We start from the raw sequence: 25,653 nt of genomic DNA on the forward strand, positions 1-25,653 counted from the left end.
CAAAGAGCAAGCATCTTTTAATTTCATGGCTGCAGTCATCATCTGCAGTGATTTTGGAGTCCAAAAAAAATAAACTCTGTCACTGTTTCCATTGTTTCCCCATTTATTTGCCATGAAGTGATGGGACTAGAAGCCATGGTCTTAGTTTTCTGAATGTTGAGTTTTAAGCCAACCTTTTCACTCTCCTCTTTCACTTCCATCAAAAGGCTTTTTAGTTCCTCTTCACTTTCTTCCATATGGGTGTCATCTGCATATCCGAGGTTATTGATATCTCCCCCGGCAATCTTGATTCCAGCTTGTGCTTCTGTGTTTGAGTGTCTCTTGTGGAGGCACGGGTCAGCAGGCCTGCTGCAGGGGTAGGGGCACTGGGTACAGCAGACTTGAGTATGGCATAAGCCCTCTTGGAGGAGGTCACTATTAACCTCACCATAGAGCTGCCAGGACATACACAGAACTGGGGAAACAGACTCTTAGAGGGCACAAACAAACGCTTGTGCACACCAGGACCCAGGAGAAAGGAGCAGTGACCCCACAAGGGACTCACTCAGACTTGCCTGTGAGTGCCCAGGAGTCTCCAGCAGAGGCAAGAGTCAGGGGTCGCCTGCTACAGGGTCGGGAGCATTGAGTGCAGCAGTGTGTGCATGGGATCTTTTGAAGGAGGTCGTCATTATCCTCATTACCTCCTCCATAGTTTGGCCTCAGGTCAAACAATAGAGAACACAGCCCCACCCATCAACAGAACTGTGGCAGGAATCCCTTAGAAGAAATGGAGTATCCATCAAGGTCAACAAAAGAGTCCAAAACGCAGTACCTGGATGCAATCTCAAAACGACAGAATGATCTCTGTTCATTTCCAAGGCAAACCATTCAATAACACAGTAATCCAAGTCTATACCCTAACCAATAACACTGAAAAGACTGAAGTTGAACAGTTCTATGAAGACCTACAAGACCTTTTAGAACTAACACCCAAAAAAGATGTCCTTTTCATTATAGGGGGCTGGAATGCAAAAATAGGAAGTCAAGAAACATCTGGAGTAACAGGCAAATTTGGCCTTGGAGTACAGAATGAAGCAAGGCGAAGGCTAATAGAGTTTTGCCAGGAGAACGCACTGGTCATAGCAAACCACAACACAACTCAACAACAACACACAACCTCTTCCAACAACACAAGAGAAGACTATACACATGGACATCACCAAACGGTCAATACCGAAATCAGATTGATTATATTCTTTGCAGCCAAAGATGGAATGCTCTATACAGTCAGCAAAAAGAAGACCAGGAACTGACTGTGGCTCAGATCATGAACTCCTTATTGCTAAATTTAGACTTAAATTGAAGAAAGTAGGGAAAACCACTACACCATTCAGGTATGACTTAAATCAAATCAGTGGCTCAGACAGTAAAGGGTCTGTCTGCAATACAGGAGACCCAGGTTTGATCTCTGGGTTGGAAAGATCCCCTGGAGAAAGAAATGGCAGCCCACTCCAGTATTCTTGCCTGGAAAATCCCATGGATGGAGGAGCCTGGTAGGCTACTGTCCATAGGGTCACAAAGAGTCAGACATGACTGAATGACTTCACTTCACTTCAAATCAAATCAACAGAAAATTGGATTAAACTTTTACTGAGCACGGCCCTGCCCACCAGAACAAGACCCAGTTTCCCCCTCAGTCAGTCTTTCCCATCAGGAAGCTTCCATATGACTCATGTTTATAAATTTGAGGGCAGACAGAATGAAATCCACAGTCACAGAAAACTAACCAAACTGATCACATGGACCACAGCCTTGTCTAACTCAATGAAACTAAGAGACAGGCTGTGTAGGGCCATCCAAGACAGATGGGTCATGGTGGAAAGTTCTGACCAAACATGGTCCACTGGAGAAGGGAATGGCAAACCACTCAGTATTCTTGCTTTGAGAACTCCATGAACAGTATGAAACACGTATACTCAATCCCCAAATATCTGATTGTTGCATCATGAGGACTTGTTTGTCCAGTAACCAGCGGATCTGGCAAATTCTGAGGAAATCAGAATTGCTTTTCCGGGTAACACTCATATTCTATTCAAATAAGATTTCAGACAAAGCACTGAAAGAAAATTTGGGGAACATCCAAATGGTTCTCTTAGACTGCCAAAATCAAACGATTTGTCATTTAAAACTAATATCCTTTCAAATTCTTGAATAATCCAAATTGGATTTCTGAAATTGTTCTTCATTTTCAAGAAGTTAGAAGGTTGGTTTATCTGATGAACTAGTCAGATACAATAATCAAAGCAATTATTAATGTGAAGAAAAAAATGAAATTAAGCAGATGGCTTGCCCAAATGTAGGCACAATGTTTGATGTGCATCATTTCAAAGAGATTCTAGGCTTGTTTGTTGGAATTGACCTGGGGTGGTTGGGAAATGATGTGGAGCTTGGATCAATAAAGACACAAATCAGTTTTTTGGTATTTCCAACAACTTGTGACCCTTCATCTGGGTTAAGAATAGATAGAATGATTGTGGAAACAGCACTGTTCTCTGTCTGGCCTGACCTGCTGGCCTTCTGGAAGTTCTCCCATAACTAACTCTAGTCTCACAGGTAAAGGAGAGGAAGGACAATAAATAAAACCATGTTTGTAAGGAGACCCCTGACTGATATGAACACCTCCCTTGTGTGGCTAAAACTGTAATACTGCTAGAGTCAGAAACAGTCCCTGAAATGAATTCTCTTGCACTTTATTGTATGTATCCAGCTAAATCTTTGCAGATATGCCCCTCCTCAGCCTGGGGAATGAGGCTTAAGTAGGATACAGTCACCTCTGGTCACTCATCAATCCAAATTATTAAATGTAGCTTTAATTAGCCCAAACAAGAAACACTGTAGTTATTATAACTTGACTATGAAGAGAGGAAAAATCAACTCTTTGTTTACTTCTGGTGCCCCGGACACATGAAGACACACCAAAAGAACTGCTATTTATTTTACAAGATGGAAAAAATATTGACTGCCCTCTGGTCATAGAAGGCATTTTCTTTGGGGATTACAAGTGCAGAGATGAATTAGGTACAGTTAGGATCAATATCTGTTTCTCTTCTTGGCTCAAGATGGGATTTGTCAAAATTTGAGAGCAGCTTCTATTGAGTGTCAGCTACAAATCCTTCCACCACTGAGTCATACACCTATTCAGGTTGAAATATAAAAGGCAAAGGGCTTTTTCAGCTACAATATCTGGGGTCAGGATGCTGAATCGCTTCTCTGCCTTTGCCTTTAATGAGCTTTAGTTTGATGAAGTGACCTTACTGGCAGAGAACAGAAGGGAGTAAAGGGTCCATGCTAGCAAAGGACAGTGGCTCCTGGGGATGGAAGAAGATGCAGGCAGGGTGCTTACTGTGAACCAGAGAGAGAGAGGGAGGGAGGGAGGCAAGGGGCAGAGGAAACTGTGGATGAAAGTACTCTGGCCAAAGATATTGGAACAGTGAAGCTAAAATACACACACATAAATATGTAGGACTGCAACAAGTAATTAGTGGAATGATCAACATATTTACCGTTCATGGGGACTTCAGTCCTTGGAAGATGTCTCTCTCCTTGATTGAGTGCAGTTCAGGCAACAAGGTCACCAGGTGTTTCATGGGCCAAGCCAGCAAACAATGAAGAAAGAATTCTTGAAACGATTTCAGATATTCCTGAAGCAGGATTTGGTGGGGGGGAAGGGTAGGGGGGGACGGGAGCAGTGGGGGCGTTGCGTTTCACAGTACAGAAGAGACTGCCTAGATTCACCCATGTGTATTCTAAACATCAAGAATTTGCAAGGAGTAAATAAATGTTTCATGTGGAACTGGAAAACAGAAAGAAAAAAAGACGAGGTCCCTGACCCAAGGAAGCAAGCCCTTAGATGAGGAAGCAAAGCCAACCACAGGCTTACAGAATGAGACGTGATAAACACTAAGGGTTGAGGGGCACCCATCACTGAAAATCGTCTAAGTGGCCAAGAATGCTATGGAAATCAGCCACAGAGGAAAGCTATGTGATGTGAGGTAGGGAGTCCTCTGGAGAAGATGAGCCTCTAGCTTGGAAACGTGGACAGGAAGCAGTAGGCACCCCAAGCTAATGATACGAATGTGAGTAAAGTGGTGAAGGAAGTGGTCTCCATGAAGGGAGGGCAGCAACAACCTATCCCTGGAGCCAAGGAGGGCATGTGCTCAGAGGAGAAAGATGTGGACCCTCATGTAGTTCCTCCATCAATGAACTGAACCGTCTCCCCTTCTCCCAACTTCAGTTTTCTCTTCTCTAGAATGCCTCCTGCATTTCTAGCTTACTAGAAATGTTGAGAACTTGAGGGGATGATTTATGCATATCACCTTCCTCAGTCTGCAGCTCAATACATTGAATTCCACCCTCTCTGCACCTACCCCCAGCCCAGCCCAGGAGACTGCATCTAATTCCAGTGTTTTCTTATGTCTCACAGTCACCCCTCAAGAAAATCAGTGGTTGTGTCATTAGCACATAGTGCTTTCTGAGGGGTCTTGACATAGAAAGCACTGTTTGTTCAATGGCAGTTGATGTCAGAATTCTGAGCCTTTTAAAAATCTTAGCTATGTTGTTTTTTTGTTTGTTTTTTCCATTTTTCCTCCCCCTGTCAGACTGTCAGCTTCCACTTTCTGATTCTGCCATTTTTGTCTGTGCTGCTTCTAATCTGCTATGGACTAGGCAACCATTGTGAGAATGCACTAAATTCATGCAACCCTGAATATAGGCTTTCAAGATGAGAAAGTCAATCAGTAGTCCAGAAGGCTCCACATAACCATGTAAATCTTGATGCATGTCTATTTTTAAAAAATATTTTCTCACCAAGTGCTTTAACTCCATTGCTGCCGAATCCTGTAAAACAATACGATGACATGTAATAACACATCAAAACTGAACTTGTTCAAAAATTTGAGGGTGACAAATTTGGTATATCTCTCTGGTATGCCAGTTACCCAGTAATCTGTTAATCTAGGCTCTCTCTCCAAAATCAGTCTCAGATCTCTAATTCTTGACTAAAGGTCTAATTCTTGACTGAATGGCATCAGTTACGTACAGTGCTACTCAGTTTTCATGTTATCAGAGACATCTTAAGTTATAAAACAGAAGATCTAGAGGGGAATCTTAGACCTTCAATTGAAGTAGACGCATATTGAGAGTGAAGGACTAGAAAGGCCTTGTTAAACCTCATCAGGAACGTGGTCCCCTGCCTTTCCTGTGCAGTCCTAACAACCAGCAAAGGGCTAAACCATTGCATCCCGTCACAATGTGCACTTGACTGCTGGGTCCTATTCTTTTGCTTTCCCTGGACTCAACTTCCCCAGATGGACATCATAACAATCCCTCTTTCTCTTGTCAAGGGTGTGTCCTAGGAACATTTCATTTATTTCCAAATCAAGTGTCAAAATCCTTCAGAGAATAGTACCATGTGAGGTTAACATGACTGCCTTGTCTCCCAGGAGGTCACCTCTCTGTATAATACAGTGAAATTGACTAGACATTTCCAACCGAGAAAGACACGTCTTTGGGTTAGATTTAAGCATACAGGAAAATTAATATAAAGCAGTGACGGTTCAGAGGCCAGCTCACCCCTCCTTGAAATTTCAGTGACTGGAAAAATTAGCCTCCTGTCTCTTTTCTGTTCCCTTTTTTTAATTATAACTTGTTGAGGCACTAGCTAATACCCTTTAATCTCTTTTAATAACTACCCTATCCTCGGTTTCTCCAAGCATCCTTCTCAAGGAATCCACAAATCCAAGAATGCTCTTAAGATTGACTGACTGACTGAGCTCTCAGCTCTGTTGATTTACTGACGTGAGGTTTATTTCTCCAGCCCTAGCTCAGCCGGGATGAAATAAAGCAAGGATGTGAACTCTTTCCAGACCCAGCAAAGGGTTAGCCCTCAGGAAATTTGGGAGAAAAGCAAAGTGTAGTTTTAGCTACCCCTTCCCTATATTTCCTTAATGTTCTCTCTCTTACAGCTCTTCCCTCTCCCCCTTATCATCTTCCAGCAGCCTCACCATTTTCTGGAGTGTGGGGTTAATAAATACCCCTTCTTATAGGACTTCCCTGGTGGCTCAGACAGTAAAGCATCTGCCTACAATGTGGGAGACCCAGGTTCGATCCCTGGGTCGGGAAGATCCCCTGGAGAAGGAAATGGCAATCCACTCCAGTATTCTTGCCTGGAAACTCCCATGGACGGAGGAGCCTGGTTGGCTACTGTCCATGGGGTCGCAAAGAGTTGGACACGACTGAACGACTTCACTATCACTATCACTATAGGAACGTTACGTAGTCAAAGAAATCAAGTGATAAAGAGAAACATATCTACTGGGCAAATCACAAGCACCATGTGTCAGGCCCACAGGGGACATTTATGGCACCTGGTTCAGCCAAACACTCACAGGTTATGCTAGGTCAGAAGCCATCAAGGTCTTCTTCTTGGAGTACTAGGAAATGTTTTAGGTGAATAATGTCAAGCTTAAAAATGAGGCCCTGAACTCAGAAGGCTTTAGACCTGGCGTCAAGCTGCTTGCATTGCCACCCTTCTCCACAAGGGGTACAGATTCATGGGAAGACATGAAGAGGCAGAGCAAAGCAATGATACCAACAATCAAGTATTTATTAAAGCACCAACTCTGTCTGGCCCAGTAGGGGACAAAATATAACCTAGAAGACAGGATTTCCATAGGTCACATAAGGAAAAAAAAAAAAAGGTCCCCGTGCGTGTGATCATAGCTATAGTTCAGGAACTAAGTAACCAAGAAAGGCCACTGAAGTGAGATTCATGAGGATCCATGCGTTCAAGAAAGATTTCATAAGACTCGAAGAGTGCTTAATGCTCAGAAACAAGAGAGATAATATGTTTATATACATATAAGTTTATTTTTATACTTTATTTTTGACTTTATTATATATAAATTTTCCTTGGGTTGCATATATATAAGAAGATGTTTTAGAGAGCAAATGGCTTATTTAATCATTAGCAGAAGTGCCAAGTCATGTATGTGTAGGATACATATTTACTTCACCAGAAGAGAGAGACCTCTCGCATAAGATAATGCAGGTGGGTTCTGCCAAAGGGAAGGTGGAATGTAGGAAAAATGTATTGCTGGCACCCATTATCAACCCTGCACACAGCAATGCTAAGACTCTCAAGCTCCCCTGCAGTCTGTAGACCCTCACTGGACTATACTTCTAGAGCAGCAACCTCCAGTAAATGTATAATAGGGGAGAGAGGGGGAGACAGGGGAGGGGGACAGAGGAGAGAGAGGGAGCACCACAAACGCAAGCTACATATGTAATTTAAATTTTTCTAGTAGCCACATGTTTAGAAGCAATTAGAAACAGCTGAAACTAATTTTAACATATTTTATTTAACCCAAAATATCCAAAATTCATTATTTCAATATGAAGTCAATATAAAGCAATTATTAATGAAATATTTTAAATTCATTTTATCTTACTACATTTCCAAAATCCAGTGTATATTTTACACTTACCTATCAGCTCAGGCTCGCCACAATTTAACTGCTCAATGGCCCCAGATGGCTCACGGCTAGCATATCAGATAGCTCAGCTCTAGAGACATGGCAGTCTTCAGTTTCAGCCTTTCAGGTCACTGCTCCCTTCAAAGGTTAGTCCAATAAGCTGATTCATCCCAAGATGCTGCTAACCGATGGTCCTTGTTTGCTTTATCAGCCCTCTCAAACAATATTTTACTTTAGAGTGGAAATTTTCACATGGAAAGAGAGAGACCTTGTGGGCAGGGAGAATTTGTCTGACGTTCGTACCCAACTGAGTACGTGGAAGCCTGCTTATGAATGAATTTCCCATTACATTCTGGAATTCTTCACACTACCCAGAGCCCTCAGATAGTTTTTTCTCCGTGTTTTGGAAGACCTGATGGGATGACAGTTTGGACAGATCTCTGTGCTCAAAGGGTCTTCCCAGCACTGCCAGGCCAGCTGTTGGCACCAAGAGGCCCTGAAGGACCCAGGAGGTCTGACGTCACATGAGCCTGTTTACTTTCCCTCTCTCTAAACATCTAGTCAGTGCTGACCTCTGGCCACCTTTCCTGACCTCTGCCTGATCTTCATGCTTCGTAAATGAGCTGTGGAAATTCCCCCAGGCTCTGAAATTGAGGACTGAAAAGCAATGTTCTCTGTACAAGGTCAGGGAAATAGAAGCCCACTGCCCTGAAGCAGGTACTAAAAATGCCGCCTTGCAGGAAGGAAGGTGACCTGACTGGACACTGACTTGGCAGAGCATCACACAAGGACCACAGCTGCGGTTCTGGATAGAATGCTTCAAAAAGAATGTTGGAAAAACCTGCAGGATGGCAGAGAAGACACACTGGCCCGAAGGTGGAATCTTTCAAGCAGATTGTACGTATAGAGCTGTGTCTGCGTGAATTTGATCCCCTGCTGGGCCACTCACCTTCTCTGGCATGTTGCTTAAATATTTTCTTGTCTAACGTGTCTCAATCCTGTTTCTCCAACTTACCTATAAGTTGTCTGTACGTTATGTCAGAAGAGAATTAACATTAGCTGTTACTATTAACACTTGGTAATACTATTATTACTTGGTATTAACTGCTCACTCACTTCTGATCTTGGACAAATTACTCTACTCTCTTAAGTCTTGGTTCTTCGAAGTAACTTGGGGTTATAAAAGCAACCTCAGAGGATTGTTATACAGATATACTTAACTGGGTGCCTGCCATAGAGTGTTTTCAATACGGTATGTTTGTTTAATAAAAACAGATGATAGATAGATGGATAGTAACTCAGCAAAAGCAGAAGAGAAAGGAGCAGAGGACCAAGTGACCGAGGATGAGAACACATGCACAAAGGGCATACGCATATGCACACAAGTATATACACAAACTTAAGCATGTGCGCACACACAACCATCATGTGTGCACATATACCCACAGCAAGCACTCACACACACATGCACGTGCGTGTCCAACCTTGCTTTGACATTCTGAGCCTCCAAAAATTAGCATCAGTCTCCAATATCTGCACCTGTGGCCAATAGTTTCCTGCTCTAATACATCCCCCTTCTTTATGACCTCATGGCGTTTTGCTGCCTCCTGTGTGCACTGGCTACAGCTTTGGAAAAGGAGAAACTGTGACTTGATTGGGAAAGGAAAACCATGCTTTTTGTCTACTCAGCGGAGACATTTGACTCCCTGGCTACACAATCTCACAAGAATGGATTTTGCCACTTGTATATGAAATAGTCCACCCCTCTACAGAGGGCATTAGAGGTACTTAGAAGAAATGGTAAATTATTATTGGCTGAAAGACCTGATGCCCAGGAATAATCGAGTTCTCCTTCCTCATTCACTCACTTCATATGCTGCATGAACCATGTGTAATTAATGCTATGACTGGATTCACTGCTATGTTTTACTCTCACAAATCATGGAGGGTATGAAGGGGCCTGTACCCGAACAGCAGAGCAGGAGGCAAGGTGGCCAGTAAGAATGTGTAAGAAGACCAAGAGGGGCAATTTGACAAGGAATTACTAGACTGACGGTGTGTTGGCTGCCATGGGGTCAACAAGCAAAAGAGGCATAGCCAATCCATGCAAGTGGAAAAGCAATGCTGACAATACAATACCGCTTCAAGTAAGTCTGACTGATCTGTATTGAGTGGTTACCAAGTACCTGGCTCTGTGATGAGTTTTTTGACATTTACCTAATTGAATCCTCACAACAAGGTCAGTTAAATATTATCTCCCTTTACAGATGAGAAATAGGGAATTAAATCACTTGCCCCACGTCACTCAACTCAACCGAAAGATACCATTCAGTACCCTAGAATGGTAAGCAAGTCAAAATTCCAACCGAGTGTGACTGATTTAAAGATGATATATTTAATGCCTACAGAGCCTGAGGTTGGAATTTCTCCCATGCGTATACTTCTGTTTATAAGGATCAAACCCAGTTGATCCTTTCAAAAACCAGCTCACCCTTTGCCTCCACCAAGAAGCCTCTAAACTTCACATTCTCTGGCGTGTTGCTCAAACATTTTCTTGTCTAACGCATTTCAATCTTGTTTCCCCAACTTACCTATAAGTTATCTGCACGTTATGTCAGAAGAGAATTAACATTACCTGTTACTATTAATACCAGTGGTATTAACTACCCCAGAAGAGATATCACTTATTCATAAGAACAAAACAGTAGAGCAGACACCCTGTCCTCTGTACAGCCCTAGGGCCTGGTACTGTGTTCTCACAAAGCGCACATAGTCAAACATGCGAAAGACACTGTGAAGAGATGAGGTGGGGAGGGCAGTGTAAAAAATGAAACACCCCGCCTGCCCTCAAAGTACCACTGTCAACTGCGGGTCTGTGGCATTTCCTCAATAAATATCATGTATAACGCAAATCAGAAAGAGATACAAATGAAGTTCCCTGACTTCAGACTATCAAAGCTACAGTAATCAAAACAGTATGCTACTAGCACAACAATAAGAAGATAGATCAATGGAATAGGATAGAAAGCCGAGACATAAACTCATGCATCTGTGTCCAATTAATCTATGGCAAAGGAGGCAAGAATATACAGTGAAAAGACAGTCTTTTCAATAAGCGGTGCTGGGAAAACTGGACAACTACATATAAAAGAATGAAACTAGAATTTGCCTACAATGCAGGAGACCTGAGTTTGATCCCTAGATAAGGAAGATCCCCTGGAGAAGGGAATGGTCACCCACTCCAGTATTCTTGCCTGGAGAATTCCATGGACAGAGTAGCCTGACAGGCTACAGTCTGTGGGGTCACAAAAAGTAAGACATGAGTGAGCAACTAACACTCACAACATTTTCAGAACATTTGCTAATAATCAGTTCAGTTCAGTTGCTCAGTCATGTCCGACTCTTTGTGACCCCATGAACTGCAGCATCCCAGGCCTCCCTGTCCATCACCAACTCCTGGAGTTCACCCAAACCCATGTCCATTGAGTCAGTGATGCCATCCAACCATCTCATCCTCTGTTATCCCCGTTTCCTCCTGACCTCAATCTTTCCCAGCATCAGGAATTTTTCAAATGACTCAGCTCTTCACATCAGGTGGCCACAGTATTGGAGTTTCAGCTTCAAAATCAGTCCTACCAATGAATACCCAGGACTGATCTCCTTTAAGATGGACTGGTTGGATCTCCTTGCAGTCCAAAGGACTCTCAAGAGTCTTCTCCAACACCACAGTTCAAAAGCATTAATTCTTTGGCGCTCAGCTTTCTTTATAGTCCAACTCTCACATCCATACATGACCATGGAAAAACCATAGCCTTGACTTGATGGACCTTGTTGACAAAGTAATGTCTCTGCTTTTTAATATTCTGTCTAGGTTGGTCATAACTTTCCTTCCAAGGAGTAAACATCTTTTAATTTCATAGCTGCAATCACCATGTGCAGTGATTTTGGAGAAAAATAAAGTCAGCCATTGTTTCCACTGTTTCCCGTCTATTTCCCATGAAGTGATGGAACTGGATGCCATGATCTTCATTTTCTGAATGTTGAGCTTTAAGACAACTTTTCCCACTCTTCTCTTTCACTTTCATCAAGAGGCTCTTTAGTTCTTCTTCGCTTTCTGCCATAAGGGTGGTGCCCTCTGCATATCTGAGGTTATTGATATTTCTCCTGGAAATCTTGATTCCAGCTTGTGCTTCCTCCAGCCCAGCGTTTCTCATGATATACTCTGCATATAAGTTAAATAAGCAGGGTAACAAAATACAGCCTTGAAACTTCTTTTCCTATTGGGAACCAAGTCTGTTGTTCCACGTCCGGTTCTAACTGCTGCTTCCTGACCTGCATATAGGTTTTTCAAGACGCAGGTCCAGTGGTCTGGTATTTCCATCTCTTTCAGAATTTTCCACAGTTTATTGTGATCCACACAGTCAAAGGCTTTGGCATAGTCAATAAAGCAGAAATAGATGTTTTTCTGGAACTCTCTTGCTTTTTTGATGATCCAGCGGATGTTGGCAACTCGATCTCTGATTCCTCTGCCTTTTCTAAAACCAGCTTGAACATCTGGAAGTTCACGGTTTACGTATTACTGAAACCTGGCTTGAAGAATTTTGAGCATTACTTTACTAGTGTGTGAGATGAGTGCAATTGTGTGGTACACAAAATAAATTCAAAATTGATCAAAACTCTAAATGCAAAACTGGATACTACAAAACTCATAACATTCTGTGACATGAATTGCAGTGAGATCTTTTTTGATCCATCTCCTACAGTAATAGAAATAAGAACAAAAATAAACAAATGAGACCTAATTAAACTTAAAGCCTGCACAGCAAAAGTGAAAGTGAAAGTTGCTCAGTCATGTTCTATACTTTGTGACCCCATGGACTATATAGTTCATGGCATTCTCCAGGCCAGAATACTGGAGTGGGTAGCCTTTCCCTTCTCCAGGGGATCTTTCCAACCCAGGAATCAAACCCAGGTCTCTTGAATTGCAGGTGCATTCTTTATCAGCTGAGCCACAAGGGAAGACCTTGCACAGGAAATTAAATCATAAACAAAATGAAAAGACAGTTTACTCAATAAGATAAAATAATTGCAAATTATGCAAATGACAAGGGATTAATCTCCAAAATTTACAAAAAAACTTCAACTCAGCATCAAACAAACAACCTATCAAAAATGGGCAGAAGACCTAAACAGACATTTCTCCAAATAAGACATACAGATGACCAATGAGAGACATACGGATGACACATGATAATTTGTTCAATATCACTAATTGTGGATATTACTGTTGTTTAATCATTCATTCATGTCTGACTTTTTGAGACCCCATGGACTGCAAAACGCCAGGTTTCCCTGTCCTTCACTATCTCCCAGAGTTTCCTCAAACTCATGTCCATTGAGTCAGTGATGTCATCCAACAAGCACATCCTCTGCCGTGCCCTTCTCCTCCTGCCCTCAATCATTCCACAGCATCAGGGACTTCTCCACTAAGTCAGCTCTTCACATCAAGTGGCCAAAATATTGGAGCTTCATCATCAGTCATTCCAGTGAATAGTCAGGGTTGATTTCCTTTAGGATTGCCTGGTTTGATCTCCTTGCTGTCGAAGGGACTCTCAAAAGTCTTCTCCAGCATCACAGTTTGAAACCATCAATTCTTCAGTACTCAGCCTTTTTTATGGTCTAACTCTCACATCCATACATGATTACTGGAAAAACCATAGCTTCGACCATACAGACCTTTGTTGGCGAAGCGATGTCTCTTCTTTTTAATACATTGTCTAGGTTTGTCCATAGCTTTTTTCCTAAGGAGCAAGCATCTTTTTAATTTCATGGCTGCAGTTGCCATCTGCAGTGATTTTGGAGCCCAAGAAAACATAGTCTTTCACTGTTTCCATTTTTCCCCATATGTTTGCCGTAAAGTGCTGGGATTGGATGCCATGATCTTTGCTTTCTGAGTGTTGAGTTTTAAACCATCTTTTTCACTCCCCTTTTTCACTTTCATCAAGCAGCTCTTTAGTTCCTCTTCACTTCTTACCATTAGGGTGCTGCCATCTGCATATCTGAGGTTATTGATATTTCTGCCTGTAATCTTGATTCCAGCTTGAGATTTATTCTGCCCAGCATTTCACATGATGTACTCCACATAGAAGTTAAATAAGCAGGGTGACAATATGCAATCTTGTCGTGCTCCTTTCCCAATTTTGAACCAGTCTATTGTTCCATGTCCAGTTCTAACTGCTGCTTCTTGACCTGCATAGAGGTTTCTCAGGAGGCAGGTAAAGTGGCCTATTATTCCCATATCTTTAAGAATTTCCCACAGTTTGTTGTGATCCACACAGTGAAAGGCTTTAGCATAGTCATTGAAGCAGAGACATTTTTTTCTGGAATTCTCTTGCTTTTTCAATGATTCAACAGAAGTTGGCAATTTGATATCTGGTTCCTCTGCCTTTACTAAATCCAGCTTATACATTTGGAAGTTCTCATTTCACATTCTATTGAAGCCTAACTTGAAGGATTGGGGCATTACCTTGTTAATATGTGAAACGATCACAGCTGTATGGCAACTTGATCATCATTTGGCACTGCCCTTCTTTGGGATTGGAACGAAAACTAACCTTTCCAGTCCTGTGGCCACTGCAGAGTTTTCCAAATTTCCTGGCATACTGAATGCAGTACTTTAACAGCATCATCTTTTATGATTTGAAATAGCTCAGTTGTAATTCCATCACCTCCATTAGCCTTGTTCTTAGTAATGCTTCCTGAGGCCCACTTCACTTCACACTCCAGGATGTCTGGCTCTAAGTTAGTGACCACATCTTCCTGTATTGATATTACAAAAGTGCCAATCAAAGCTACAAAAAATATCACCTCACACTGGTCAGAATGTTCATCACCAAAATACCTACAACAATAAATGTTGAAAAGCACGTGGAGAAAAGGGAACCCTCTGACACTGTTGGTGGGAAGGTAAATTGATACAGCCACTATGGAGAACAGTATGGAGGTTCCTTACAAAACTAAAAATCAAGCCACTGTATGATTCAGCAATCCCACTCCTGGGCATATTTCTAGAAAAAACCTTGATTTGAAAGTATATATGCACCCACTGTTCATTGTGGCACTGTTTACAATAGCCAAGACATGGAAGCAAATCTAAATGTCCATTGACAGATGAGTAGATTAGGAAAATAAGGTACATGTACTCAGCCATTAAAAAATTAAAAGATGCATTTATAGCAGTACAGATGGACCCGGTGATTATAAATGAAGTAAGTCAGACAGAGACAAATATATGATGTCACTTATGTGAATCTTAAAAAATTGATCTAAATGATCATTAAAATCTTTTTTAAAATATTCAAATGAACTTATTTACAAAACAAAAATAGCTCACTGACTCACCTCTGCTTATGATTACAGAGGAGAATGGGAGTGAAGGATAAATTGGGAGTTTAGGATTGACATATGCATACTACTATATTTAATGTAGATAACTAACAAGAATCTACTGTACAGCACAGGGAACTCTGCTCAATATTCTGTAAGGACATAGATGGGAAAAGGATTTGAAAAAGAATAGACACTTGCAGAGTTTCCAGTTCAAGATGGTGGAGTAGAAGGTCATGTACTCATCTCCTCTTGCAAGAGCACAAAAATCACAACTAGCTGTTGAAGAACCATCAACAGGAGGATGCTGGAGCTTACCAAAAAAAGATACTCCATGTGCGAAGACAAAAAAAAAAGCTGAAGTGAGACTGTAGGAGGGGCATGATCATGACAAAATCAAATCCCATACCTGCCGCGTGGGTGACCCACAAACTAGAAAACAATACCAGAGAAGTTCTTCAACTATTGTAAAGGTTCTGAACCCCATGTCAGGCTTCCCAGCCAGGGAACCTGGCAAAGGGACTGGGAATCCCCAGGGAATCTGACCTTGAAGGCCAGCAGGATTTGATTACAAGACTTCTACAGAACTGGAGAAAACAAGACTCTAATCTTGGAGGGTACAAAAGAATCCTTGCACACACCAAGATTCAGAGGAAAGGAGCAGTGACTCCACTAGAGACTGAACCAAACTACCTGCTAGTGTTAGAGGGTCTCCTGTGGAAACATGGGTCAGGAGGGCCTCACCACAGGATGGGGGAACTGGCAGCAGCAGTCTTGGAAGGTTCCCTTTGGTTCAAACTCTCTTGGAGGTCACCATTAACCCAACCATAGAGGCCAGCAGACCTGGGGGCTGGGTCGTCTCAGGCCAAAAACTACCAGGGCAGGTAGTTAAAGTGTTACTAAGTAAGGCCCTGCCCAGCAGAGCAAGACCCACTTTTTCCCACCACCAGTCCCTCCCATCAGGAAGCTTTCAAAAACCTGTTAGCTTCCTCCATCAGAGGGAAGACAGAAGAAGCAAGAACCACGGTCCCACAGTGACTAAAACAAAACCACATTACAGAAAGTTAATCAGCATGAAAAATCAGAAAGTGATGTCCCAGATGAAGGGAAAAAATAAAATCCCAGAAAAACAACTAAACGTAGTGGAGATAGGCAACCTTCCAGAGAAAGAATTCAAAATAATGATAGTGAAGATGATTCAGGATCTCGGAAAAAGAATGGAGGCAAAGATTAAGAAAATGCAAGAAAAGTTTACCAGAAACCTAGAAGAACTAAAGAACAAACAAACAGAGATGAGCAATACACTAGAAGGAATCTGTAGCAGAATAACTGAGGCAGAAGAACAGATAAATGTCCTGGAGGACAGAAAGCTGAAAATCACTGCCATAGAACACAACACAGAAAAAGAATGAAAAGAAATGAAGACAGCCTGAGACCTCTGGGACAACATTAAACATACCAACATTCACATTATGGGGGTCCCAGAAGGAGAAGAGAGAGAAAGTACCTGAGAAAATATTTGAAAAGATAATAGCTGAAAACTTCCCTAGCATGGGAAAGGCAATAGTCAACCAAGTCCAGGAATCCCAGAGAGTCCCAGGCAGGATAAACCCAAGGAGAAACAGAGACACATAGTAATCAAACTGGCAAAAATTAATGACAGAGATAAAATATTTAAAGCAACAAGGGAAAAACAACAAATAACACACAAGGGAACTTCCATCAGGCTGTTAGCTGATTTCTCAACAGAAACTCTACAAGCCAGAAAACTCTCCTCCAGATTTGATGGAGAAGTCAAGAGCTTTCCAGACAAGCAAAAGTCAAGACACTTCATCGCCACCAAACCAGCTTTACAACAGATACTAAATGAACTTCTCTAGGCAGAAAACAAGGGAAGGAAAGGACCTACCTACAGAAAATAAACCCAAAACAATGAAGAAAATGGTAACATAATACATATCAATAACTACCTTAAATGTAAATGGATTAGATGCACCAACCAAAAGACATAGGCTGGCTGAGCAGATGAAAATATGTGCATGTATGCACTTCCACTTAGCACATCACTCTGTTTGACCCCCCAAATTGTATGTAACTATTATATATTGTTAGGTTAATCATGTTCCCATTGTGGCTTACAACTGTTATTATCTTTTATTTTTTGTCTGGCTATTGACTGTGAAAACTAATGGACATCATTCACTACTGCAAGTATGTAACTCTTATTCATTGAATGGTTGGTTTGGGGGTTTTTTTTTTTTTGGCCAGAGCTCCAGATAAGTTTTTAATGAGCAACCATGTTTAAAAGTAACTGATTATGTAAGGATCTTTTACTTTTATCTAGTTTGTTTCATGTTTTCTATTTCATATTCAGTGCTCCCATTTCATTTAGCTTATGTTTTCCAATTTCTCCTCTCTTCTTTTTTTTCTGCTGCTCTTTCTCAAGCCTTTATCAAGTGTTGTAGCAAAACTTTTATATACATATAATATAAATAATATATATGTAACATATATATTTTAGAAAACTTATGAATTTTTGCCTAATAAAAAATCTAACATTTTGATTCCACTTGTTTGACTTAGTGTGAATAGAATGCCTTATTTCTAATTTAAAATAGATATGCAACAAGAAACAAAGTTTTACTGGTATAGCATAGGGAACTATAGTCAATATCTTATAGGGTTTCCCTGATAGCTCAGTTGGTAAAGAATCTGTCTGGAATGCAGGAGACCCAGGTTCAATTTCTGGGTTGGGAAGATACCCTGGAGAAAGGAAAGGCTACCCACTTCAGTATTCTGGTCTGGAGAATTCCAAGGTCTGTATAGATATCTTATATCAGTAACTTATAATAACCAATAATGAAAAATAATTTTTTAAATAATATATGTGTATATGTATAACTGAATCACACACACACACACAAAGAATTACACTTTTTGAAATTTAGTAATGTTTATCTTTTTTCCAGTTTTTCTAAATGTCCTATGGACATCTAATAGCAATGTATGAAATACAAAATTTTAAATATATTTGTGTAGGATAAAAGGTTCATATAAATTAATTAAATATAAATATAGTTAAACTATTAATGATATTGTTCAAGATGCTCCTACTCTTACTTTTTGTGCACTTGATAAAATTTTCTCAGAGACAAATGTTAATATGTCTCACTATGATTATATATTTTTTTCTTTTCCCTTATATTTCCTCTGATTTTTGCTTTATGTATCTTTGTTTCTTTGTTGCTAGGTATCAAATGGTTTACAATGTCTATCATCTTTGTGAATTGTACCTTTTATCATTAAAATAATATTAATTTTATTTTCGTAAAATTAATAGGTTTAAAATAGATTAATTTAAATTAATTAATTTAAAATAGATTAAAATAGATTTTTCATTTAAAATAGATTAATTAAAAAAGGATAGACACTTGTGTATGTATATAAATATATATAACTGAATCACTTTGCTGTACACTTGAAACTAATACAACATTGTTAATCAATTATACTCTTACACAAAATCTTAAAAAATATTAATGCCAAAAAAGAATCACTTTAAAAAAAAAAGAAGGTGCTACAAAGTGCAGCAATAGGAATTCTAACTTTTAGGAGCTATGAAATCCAGAACAGAGAAAGGTGTGGGAATAGATCCACACCAAAACTTGAAAACATGTGACTTAATGTAATTAATTTATGATACCTGGATCCTTAGCTCTTGAAACTTGCTATTTCACTTAAAAGTGCCTGCATCGATACTGACAACTGATCTGGTTTCGACCTAGGGTCCCAGTAAGGAATGGAGGAAGACTGACCTATGACTTGACTGGTTTAATCAGTCTGTTTTTCCTTCTAAATCCATTTCGTTTCTCAAGTCAAACCATAACTGTTTCACTGCCGTCAGGATTTTCCCAGCACCAGAAACAGTGATCCAGATAAATCAGTACACCTTGAATGTCCCTGGGACCTGTCATTCACAGATTCTCGGGTGTGTCATTGTCCTGAAACTTGCTCTCAAGGTCACAAAATCCGTATGTTCTCCTTCCAAGAGGAGACCAGCTCTGCTCTCCCTGTATCCCAAATGGGATTCAGGAAGGGAGTTTTCACACACTCTGCATGAGCAGGTCACCCCATCTTTTGTTCATTGCTCTGTGCGCCAGAGTGGCTATCTGCTTCTCACTGTGGGACTCTGGGGACCCCACAGTGTGCAGCGAGTGTGGCATTTGCCTGAAGCACTGCCTGTCGCCACTACTGCTACTACCAGTGAGGAGGACCTAAGTTTCCATGGTCCAACTCTGAAACTCTTTTTTTCACGATCAACCCTTTCTGATCTGACTCCCTATAGCAGCTCAGTGCTATCCCTTCCCAGAGAGCCTCAACCCTCCAGGAGGGCTGGGTCAGGACAGGTTCAAGTACAGCCTCAGGCTACCAAACTGATCATTCAGACATACCCTCTCTGCCCTGTTTTTCTCTCTATAATTGGCCTTTGTATTAACCACAAGTTACATCTGCACATCTGACCCCCCAGGAAGTATGGTGATTATAAATAGTCCATCACTTTCAGAAAGGCCTAGTCTGCTCAGAGCACATAGATGCTTCCCACGAACAGGAAGTATTGTCCAACTCTTCATGTTATCCTATCCAAATGCAAGAATCACATTTCTACAAGTCATTTCTGTCATCCCAGAGAAGATAGAAATTTCTGGCATGACCAAATGGTAAGGTGACAGTTTCTTCTTCCTGCTGTTAATTTTGTAATCAAATGCATAAGATAGAAAAAGGATTCAGTTTCATTTCCCCACATCAACTACATACAAGATAAAATGACATCTGGGTGATAGAGGAGGTGATTGATCGACTGATCAAAAGCAGATATAGACCTTAGGTAGTTATGTTCTTGAGTTGAAACAATAATATCTCATATTATTATTGAGAAATAATTGTTATTATCAATACTAATAAAAATAATGAGGTTATTACTTTCTTTATACATGGGTGCTTCCTGGATAAACTATTAGCATTTTTTAATGTAAAATCCTGAACTGTCTCATTTAATTAATCTAGCCTGGGAATTTCGGTTACACATGATCAGGCTCTTCCTCTTGAAGGAGGTATGCTCAATGGAGGAGACCTAGGTAGGAATTACAGCTGCAGGGTCAAGTTCAGCAGGAGACCATCAAAGTAACTGAGAGAAGAGCCTTGAATGCAACCAGAAAGCAATGGAAGAACTTGACTCGCTCAGGGTAGGGGAGCTGGAGCAGATTGGTGTGGATGTAAGACTGTGATTCTAAATGGTTTAGGATTCAACCAGGGAATGGTTTTGGGAGTCCAACTACTCAAACAATGGTTTAATATTCATAAAACTTTATTCTGAATATTGGCCCATGAATCAAGAGTTACTTGTGAATCTTGGTGAAATATAAGTCCCCAGTTCTCATCTGTTTCCTACATAATCTAGAGGTAGGGGCCAGAAATCCTTATTTTTCAAGAAATTCCCCAGGTAAGCTTAACATGCAGTTGAGTGTGGGGACCAGTCATTTGAACACCTCAGGAAATTTAGTCCATGGAGTCACTGCTCTGGGTATAGGGACATAAATGAGCAGGCAAAATATTCTACCTTTGGACCACTCTGCTTTGTTAGAATGATCAATTGACAAGTCAAAATGCATCTACCCACAATGCCAATCTCTCAGTCCTGTTTCTATCCCTTGGGACCTCACAGAGCAAACTGAATCCTTCTTCTTGATGACTAGTGATCTCATCCATAAAAGAGCCAGAATGTCTTCTGATCCCCTGACCAGCCCAGTGCACCTGTGGTCTTCCTCTGCCAGGGCTGTGGCTTTGGGCGAGCTGTGAATGTCATTTTGGAACTTGTTTGAAGAGTTGGAGAAGCTGAGGTTATTATTCTCATTCTGCATCCATATATAACAACTCCTCGACCTCGAGGCTGAGCTAAGGTCTGCTAACTCTGCTTGCTCCCCTTGCTTTTTCTTTTTTCTATAGCTGTTTTTCCTCTTTTTCAACCCATATCCTTCAAGTTTTTTTTTTTCTTTTTTCCCCTCCCTGTTGCTTCCCCGCAGCATGGCTCTACAGATTTGCACATCAGTAAAGAAGTCAGAAGAGATGCTCTTTGTGCAGATTTCTCCTTCCAGGCTGCAAAAGTGCCCTTTGGACCCAATGCCTCCCCTCTTCAAGTAACAGAAGGTTCTGGGCTTTCACTTTCCCATGTGAAGCAAAACCACTGGTCAGTGAACATGGGCCAGCTCCATGCCACAGGCTACAACATCCCATCTTCCCCTTAATCCTACCTTTGGCCTTTGGTACAAACTATGCTTAACTAACACATGGGGAAAAAAATTCTGTGTTATTTGATCCACTATGTCAAAGATATTTGATTTGAAATATTAGGTAAAAGAGCATGAAAAAATAAGCCTTTAACATTAAAATGATCTCGTATGCCTCTGTCTCCCTTGGGGACATTGAAGAGATGAAAGTCACTTATCTCCAAGCCATCAAACCCTACACACCACCCCAAAGTGCGCAGCTAATGTGTGTGTTTGCTTTATCATGGAGTTGCAAACTCCAGCCAGCTCCTCATGAAAGCCAGACTAAAAGTACTTCAGATAACTGGTATGTACTTGTACCACTGCACTGCTTAGCATTTCAATGAACATACATCATTTGGATCACATGTACCCATACATATATCCACCATTGATACAATGATAGCAGATCATTTGAATAGACGCTAAGATGGCTAAAATGTATGCAGAGAATCTGAATGATTTGACCCTGTCTTCACAGTCACACCCCCGACCAACTCCACATGTTGCTTCTACCAGAAATTCAGCTTCGTCCAACTGTACTTTACCCCCATGCCCCAACTTGGTCTTTGTCCCCATGAAGACTGTGCACTAAGCTTTGTGATGTCCTAGCTTGACCTCAGTGCGAAAGTCTTTTGATGCTTCTGCCCTAGCTGGCTGCCCCTCACCCTGCCTAGGCCCTAAGAAACAGATTTCTGATTTTCCCACTGTGCCTTCCAAATCATTTCCTGTATGTCACCTAATCCCCAGCCAGCCTTGTCATCTGCAGAGAATCTGATCACAGGGCACCTGCCTGTTTTCCGCCTGTCTTATTCTGACCAGGGCCCTAATTCATCCCACAGGAAGCATTCAGATTGAGGAATGAGGTCTCTTCAGCAAGGAAAGCCAACCAGTCCATCTTAAAAGAAATCAGTCCTGGATATTCATTGGAAGGACTGATGCTGAAGCTGAAACTCCAATACTTTGGCCACGTGGTATAAAGAACTGACTCTTGAAAAGACTCTGATGCTGTGAATGATTGAAGGTGGGAGGAGAAGGGGGTAACAGAGGATGAGATGGTTGGATAGCATCACTGACAAAACGGATATGAGTTTGAGCAAGCTCCGGGAGTTGATGATAGACAGGGAAGCCTGGCATACAGCAGTCCAAGGAGTCACAAAGAGTCGGACACAACTGAGCGACTGAACTGAACTGAACTGAACTGAATGTAACTAAATGAGGATACCTTGCACCTGTGCATTACTTTATAAAATACAAAACACATTCAGAAGTCTTTCACCCTACAGTTATTCTGTAGTGGGTGGAGCAGATGTCATTATCCTCTTCTTTCACGTGAGGAAATGGACCCTAAAAGGTTTAGGTGATTTCCAAGGCCCTATACTAGGATCTCCTCAGCAAAACAACACATCTTCTTAGGAGATGGTTAGACAATCTAAGGACATGCTAGAGGAGCCAGCCATAGTCACCTCATGCGCCCATCAGTGTTTGCATCCCTTAATAAACAAACCCTTCTGTCCCAGACTAGTCGCCCTGAGGGTTTGCACACAGCAATCTGACAAAGGAATTCACATGCAGGTGCTGGGGGCCAATAATGGCTTAATATGTTAACATTCCACAAGTATTGACATTTTAACAAGGAAAGGCTCTGGACAATGCCTTAATGCATGGAGAGCAAATAGATTCCTTCCTGAGCACCATCTCAGATCAATTAGCAGTGAATTCTCAGAAATAGTTCTGAGAAGGACCCTGAGGCTTTGTCTGGGCTCAAAGGAAAGCTGTCAAGACCCATTGTCAATGTCTGCCCTGGGAGTGGATGGGGCAGGAGAGGCTGGCACACCCCTCCTTACCCTCTGGCTCTGATCTCAGATCCACCAGACACCAGCTGGGAAACATCTCCAATCTCCACCATCCCCACTTTGACCTAATTCAAAGATGAGCAAAGGTGAGCAAGAGGTGGCCAAACAGGGCTTGGACAAGTTACCAGCATGCCTCCTAGCACTCCAGCATCAGTCTAGGGTTTCTTATCAGCAGCAGTAAATGTGAGACTAGATATAATAAAAGCACTTTGGAAATTATAAAACACTGTTCAGTTATGAGGTGTGACTACTATCATTCTAAGTGCCACAGCCACCTGGGGGTGTGGGGGAGAATCCTGCTCTCTCATGGAATCTGGGGCAGAGATAGCTAATTCTGCCTTTGCTTTATACAGAATGAGGAAGAAGGTTTGTTTCTGGCATCATCTTCTCACCCCCCCGCCAACTCCCACTCCGCAGCCCCCAACCCCAGTCTCTCCTTTCTCCACCCTCCAGGAGATGAGCTGGACAAGCTGTCCCCACAGCATCTCCTCCTCCCTGAGGCTGCATATTGGCATCATTATCTGAATATCAGCAATAACAGATAAGAGCGGCAGATACCAATGTTTCATTACCTTCAGCGCCTCTGGGGATTGCTGCCCGGATATTTGGATTCACATGGCTTTCTTGCTCTGAGTCTGACTTTGAAAATAAGTAGATTTGCCTCAGTAAGTTAACCAGTGCGGGCCCGAGGGACGGAGTATCTCTGGCCTTTATATGACCCTGGGTACCCTCCAGGGCCATGCCTGGTGTCACCGGTTCTGTCCACAGCAAGGCCATGCTCATATTCCTAAGCGTCATCCCATTGTGTAAAGCCCTGCATTGCTCTTACCTGACTCCAAACCATCCCATCTTCTCATCACTCACCTTCAGCTTCCAGAAACCTGGGCTAGCTACTGTTCCCACATCCTCACCTGCACACAGCGCCCTGTGCTATCTGCTCTCCCTGCCACTCCCGGTCCGTAGTCGCCACCTTATAAATTCTGCCCTTTGCTCGAAGTCCACTCCACATGGCACCTTCATGAGGTCAGTAACAGACTCTTTTAATCTCAACTCATTTACTCTTTCTTTTATACTTTATAGTAGCAAACAGTGATGAAGTACATGCCTGGGCCCTACGCTGTGCCAACTTCATATCCATGACCTCAGTTAATTCTCATAATAACGGTAGGATTAGTCACTTTTATTTATCCAATTTTATGGATGATCAAACAGAGGCCCAGAGAAATCAAAGAATTTGCCCTCAATAAAGCAATCAGTGCTGGCAATGAGATTAAGACCTAGTTCTCCATCTCCAGGGCCCTTGCCTAGAATGCCCACACTCCAGGGTTTGTTAAGAACAGCCCTGAGACCCAGGAGCTCTTCTCTCATTGATGTAGCTTATCTTCCACTTGGTATAAAAATTCATTGTGATCTGTCTCCATCCGACTAACTTGATTATAAACTCTGGTATCTAGTCCTTCCTCAGTATCCAAGGGAGACTGGTTTCAGGATCCCCAGTGGATAGCAAAATCTTTGGATGCTTAAGACCCTTATTTACAAAACAGCAGAGCACAATCAAACTTCCAAATCATGGAGGCAGAACCCGACCCTAATCAAGAAGAGAATTTATTTTCCTCAACCTTATCTCCCCGACACACAGAAATTGCTGGGTAACTCTAAATTAAACAAACTATATTCTGATTCTCTGATGCCTATCTAGCTCCCATGGGCTCCACATTATGAAGCCTCCTTCACAGCCTAGTCTGTTTATGAGTTTCAAGGAACCAGTTCTCCCTGCAGCCTCTTCCCAAGTACTGTTTTGCTTTCCTGCAGTCTCTTTATTTGTGCCTAGCCAGTTAACTCTCCATTCTCAATCACTTCTGCTTGTCTCTAAAGTTCAAAACTCCACTCCTAGGCCACCTTCTTCTTCCTCTTCCTTTTGATCCCTACAGTGCACAGTGGCCTGTACTAAACTACCAGTCTTCACTAATTGATACTCAGTAACACCCATCATGTACTAAGCTCCATATGAGGTACTATGGAGACACAGAAAAAGTATGTATAGCCCATACTTTCTAAGGATCCAACACCAGAGAAACAAGAGTCGTGCTTATGGAAAGTTAATAAAAAGGCCCAGTCACTTACAAGTGTCGAGTGAACAGTTTAGACAAAAATATATGTTGAAATTGCTCAGAGGAGGATGAGAGCATATCTGTTCTGGAGTTTAGGTTAGAGACTACTTGGAGGAAAAAGGGCCTAGATGATGAGTCCAATCTGGCTAAGTAGGAAGGAATGGGAACACATTACAAGCGGGGCAATTATACAATCACTTAGTGAGACTATGAAGCAAGAATGACTTGGGAAAGAGGCAATGAAGAGACAAGTTTCATGGGTGAGAAAGTTAGAAAATGAGACAGGGAAAATGAATGCTATTGAAGCCCAATTTGCACATGGAAAGTCTCTTAATCAACTTTCATTCTACATAGGAGATGTGTCTGTGCGTTAGTCGCTTAGTCATGTCTGACTCTTTGAGACCCCATGGACTATAGCTGGCCAGGCTCCTCTGTCCATGGAATTCTCCAGGCAAGAATACTGGAG

Source organism: Ovis aries, chromosome 23 (genome assembly GCF_016772045.2).
Source record: "Ovis aries strain OAR_USU_Benz2616 breed Rambouillet chromosome 23, ARS-UI_Ramb_v3.0, whole genome shotgun sequence".
NCBI lineage: Eukaryota > Metazoa > Chordata > Mammalia > Artiodactyla > Bovidae > Ovis > Ovis aries.